The sequence below is a fragment of the Lycium barbarum genome, chromosome 5 (genome assembly GCF_019175385.1).
Source record: "Lycium barbarum isolate Lr01 chromosome 5, ASM1917538v2, whole genome shotgun sequence".
NCBI classification, from domain to species: domain Eukaryota; kingdom Viridiplantae; phylum Streptophyta; class Magnoliopsida; order Solanales; family Solanaceae; genus Lycium; species Lycium barbarum.
The window spans coordinates 30,124,167-30,129,132 of NC_083341.1; the positions used below are offsets into that span (position 1 = coordinate 30,124,167).

General features: G+C 37.9%; 1 long non-coding RNA gene across 1 annotated transcript; it reads left to right on the plus strand.

Annotated features, from left to right (window-relative positions):
• Positions 1-1,518: 1,518 nt before the first annotated feature.
• Positions 1,519-4,622, plus strand: LOC132642427 (uncharacterized). The gene is made up of 4 exons (XR_009583152.1): positions 1,519-2,440; positions 2,652-3,008; positions 3,409-3,455; positions 4,191-4,622. It is a non-coding gene; the product is annotated as an uncharacterized LOC132642427 (long non-coding RNA).
• Positions 4,623-4,966: the final 344 nt, after the last annotated feature.

The following is a 4,966-nucleotide window of genomic DNA, read 5'->3' on the forward strand; positions in this document are numbered from 1 at the left end:
ATCCCCGAGGACTTAACATTCGAGGACGAATGTTCTTAATGGGGGAAGAATGTTACACCTCGAAAAATTTTCCGTTGATGCACAGTGAATAGAATAACGAAGAGCACAAAGTGTACGGTATTTCAATAATAAAGGAATGACATTTGATGACCCTAATTAAGATTTCAAAGGCATTCGAGGTAAGAGGAGAATGTTTGCCAAGAGAAGGTAAGGCATACGATATGTATTGGAAAGGATTTACGAGTAACAAGTTAATGATGATTAATGATGTTTTGGAGATGAGTTATAACATCCCTTAGATTGTTAATGAGATGATAAACAAGTGTTAAGAAGGTTCCATAAGGATTGGAGATCAAACGAGTCGATGAGAATGAGTTCGGAAGAACTGGGCATTATACGACCCAATATACTGGCCATATAATCAGCCCAGATGGTCAGCCTCCCTGGACTCAAACCAAGAGAATCAAGTGTAAGAAACTGTCGCGACCCGACTAGGGGCCGTGACGGGTACCCGGGGCTAACCACCGAGCTCCATGCATTCCCTTACTTATCATATTCATTAAGCGTTTCTTTTATCAAATTCATACTCAAATCATAGAAAATCATTTCTCGTTTTGAAACATAATTACTTTTACATACATAAGCCCTTCGGCTACCAAAATAATAATACATACACCATAGTAGCATCGTGAGACCATACTACCCACACATGTGTATCTACGAGCCTCTACTAGAGTACTAGACATATGGATGGGACAAGACCCCGTCGTACCCAAAATACTTATACATATATCTACACAAAAGAATAAACCAAATAGCACCTCTGGAACAAAGGAGTGCTCCTGTAAATCAGCTGATGACTCCTATGGATTTGTACCGTCTCCCTGTCTACCTGTGGGCATGAACACAGCATCCAAAGAAAACGGACGTCAGTACGAACATTGTACTGAGTATGTAAGACATGAATGAAATGAACATAATAGAAGAATCATAAGCCATAGGAGGAAGATATAACCTGCATGAGTTTTATAGGTGAATACATTTAATACATATATCGTATATTTATATAATCATAGTACATGTATCATCATAGCGCATATATCATCGCATCATCATCATCATCGTTAACCCGCGTCCGGGTAACCATCATTTGCCGCCCACTAGTGGTGATCATGCCCGGCCCTCTAGGCACGGTGTAAACATAGCAGCCCGCCTTAGCGGTCACATGCCCGGCCATTTAGGCACGGTGGAATCGTATGCAGCCCGCCTTCGCGGTGACATGCCCGACCAACTAGGCGCGGTGGAATCGTATCATCATGTAATTAATCATAAACTTAACATTATTACTTATCTCATAGACATATCATGACTCCACATCATTTTACATTTATCATCAAAACATACATTAGGGCTTGAAGGCAACTATAGCTATGTCGGGGTGACATAAGATCGTGAACCTGTTACATCCCGTATTTTCATGTGTTGGAAAGCGTGCGAGTTAAATGATATTAGTAACGAAAACGAGGTTATCCTCCCAAGCTTGTGGGTGGTTATAGTCATGGTACAAATGTGTTATAAATATTTGAAGTTAAACAAATCTAAGAAAATAAGTTTTGTCGAGGTTCGAAATTTAATTGATGAAATACGGTCCAAGCTATAGTATTCTGTATTTTTGGACTAGAAAAATTTAATCGTCCAATATGAGTAAAATTACCCGAGCCCGAAAAATTCGATCATATTCAAGGTTGAAAATCGAGAGCTCGATGTACAAAGAGTTTGAGGTCCCGAAATAATTTAGGACTTAACAAGTGTGACCACGGTGATTGAGAATAATATTTTATGTGTACCAAAAGGGACTATGGACTAGTGCTATGTCACATAATCATGGAAATGGGTATATGAAGTGTATAAAAAATAATTGTTATTAAAGTGAATTGAGATCAATAAATTAATTATGTGTGCGATTGATTAAACGGGAGATTGTAGTGGAAAAGGATAAATCGATTAAGATTTTTGGATAAATATTATATGGGTATAATACACATGGATTGGTGATATGTAGGCATTCGGTGGAAGGGATACAACATCATTTGTAATTGTCTACGAAAGTTACATGTGTATTAAAAGGTGTAGTGGCATGGTGGGCCAAAAGTTGACACATGTAAAGCTAAAGAGGTGACTTAAAGTGCCTATATCTTGTCTTAACTTTTCATTAAGGAATATAGCTACCTGAAACCTTATTTCATAGGGACACAGCAAAAACGTGATTTCCAAGTAAATTTTGTAGCACGTCGCTTGCAATTGCAAAGAATGAAAATATAATTCATTACAAGGACATCATACAGATTTTGCACACTTTGTTCTATTTTATCGCATCGTTAAATTCGGCCTTTTTTTCGAAGGGAAGTAAGGTGGAAGAAGAACATTTTTGACATATAAGGTAAGAACTATTCTCTACTAGATATATTTAAGTTCGTTGAAGTCATAGCTAAATTGTGGGATGAGAAATACGGAATTAATTACATATGTAATTGGATAAATATGGAGTATAGTGGAGATATTAATTAGGGATGGATAAAGTGTTAGTCCAACACTTCCACGTGGCACGTTTCGGCATACATACTGAAGTGACTATGCTTTCTGATATGCAGGTGGTGGCTTCCTATGTAATAACAATTCTTTTGTGAATTGATTGTACGTGGATCCCACTGTCCACTAAAACACATAACTCTCTTTTGGCTTATTAAATTATGACTTCATCTTGGTACAAGCTAGAAAAGGATGTTGTAATGAGTTATGCATAGAAGAAACGTGAGGTGGAAAGTTAAATTCAAGGAACAGCGTTCTTTCACTGTCGGAGAAAACTCATTTTGGGAAAGGGACAAAGCGTGTCTAACAGTGTTGCTGCCATCCCTTCTTATTTAAAGTGTGAAAAAGGATTTGCAATAGAGACTTGTAAATGATGGCTCGAGCCAAAATATTCAGTAGCACTACAGCCACGTACAATGGTACTGTTACTAAGAATTTGCTAGGTTGTAGTTGTTGTTATTTTTGTTGCCGTGATACTATGCATATACAAAAATAAAGAAGTGTATACAAATATTGGTATACGAATGTATATTGGGCTGTTTTGGAAGTGATTTAAGAATGGATTTAATTCTAGTTTGATATGAAATTGTTGGTATTGTTGTTGTTGGTATTGTTGTGGTAACCGGAGATTAATTGGAAGTTCGGATTAGACGAGTTATATAGAGGAAATGCTGCCCGATTTCCGTTAAGTTCTTAACTAATCAAAATCCTAATCAAGAAAGTATGAACTAAAGAATGGTTCCTATAAGTGATTGGTTGTAGATTTATAAGCTAGAAAGTATAGTTTACTAATAACAGTGTTACTTTCATATTAAATAGGTTAAAGGGGCGACGAAGCGAACTTGGTTACGGTTAACCTATAAAAGGTATGTAAAGCTATCCCTTCTTTCTTTTTGGCATGATCCTTATGAAACGAATAAACGATATGTATATGATTCCAAATAAGTTCTTACTCTTAGAGCCACTAGGATGGCTACTGTTATTGATTTCCAGAAGCTATTTTATTATATCTTGTTAAGTATACATGATTCCAAGAGTTCTATTTTGATATGGTCCACTGTGACATTCGAAAGGTATTTGATATAACTATTGTCTTGATTTTCAAATGATAGTTCGTTTTGATTATTCCGTTGAGTCTCAGATATGATTTAAATTGCATATGGTTTCTCACTACTCTGCTCGTGCATGCCTCAATATATCTTTCACTGAGTCCCGGGCCAGGACATGTTTTCTTGCACAGTTTCACTGCATTGTTCACCGCGTCCCTCACTAGAGGGCCGGGACACGTTATATATGTATATGATGATGTGATGATATGATGGCTTGATGATGTGTTATGGCGGCCAGGAGGGCATATGATGACTTTATTCACCGAATCCCTCACTAGAGGGCCGGGACACGTTATATATATGATATATGATATTGATATGCATGACTTTCATTTCATAAGGCAAGTGTATTGATGTTTTAAAATGCCATACTCGTTTCTAGTAATCTTTGTTTCAGTTATGATCCTCTTTACTGAATTTCATAATTTACATACTCAGTACATATTCCGTACTGACCCCCTTTCATCGGGGGGCTGCGTTTCATGCCCGCAGGTACAGATAGTCGGTTTGGTGACCCTTTAGCATAGGATTTCTACTCAGCTATCTTGGAGAGCTCCGTTGTTTCGGAGTTTAGACTTTCAGTACAGATCTTGTGAGATATATATGTATATGTTATCCAGGGGTACGGCGGGGCCCTGTCCCGTCATATGTTACTGTTGATACTCTTAGAGGTCTGTAGATATATATGTGGGTTGTGTACAGGTTTGATCAGCTGTGTCTCTGTGTATGGGTTCTGTTCAGCTGTGTCTATACGATGTGCTGTGGTATGATGTTCGTCTATATTGGCAGCCTTGTCGGCTTGCATATGATATTGATATGTGATGGCAGCCTTGTCGGCTTGCGTATTATTTCATGATAGGATTAGTTGTGACTCCTCAGGAGACAGTGATCTGGAAGTATGTATATATGTGACGATGTAACGAACTCTGCAGTTCCCTTACAAGTTTCCATATTGTTGTAGTTTCAGTTTGGTTATATGTAACAGGTTGGTATACGGGTGCCCAGTTCGGGCACCAGTCGCGGCCTACGGGTTTGGGTCGTGACAGAACCCCCGATTATATTATGGAGTAATCATCAACATCACATCTCACCTTGAAGGAACTAACATGTTAAGGTGAGTGTATACAAGGAATAACATTAATGAAACCATACCTAGAATCATTAGCTTCATGGACATCTTACTTTACTCTAGAACTCTTTATACTTAACTCACCATCATCATTATCTTGCTCGTCGTATCTCTTTTCTTTGTTTCATACATATCTAGC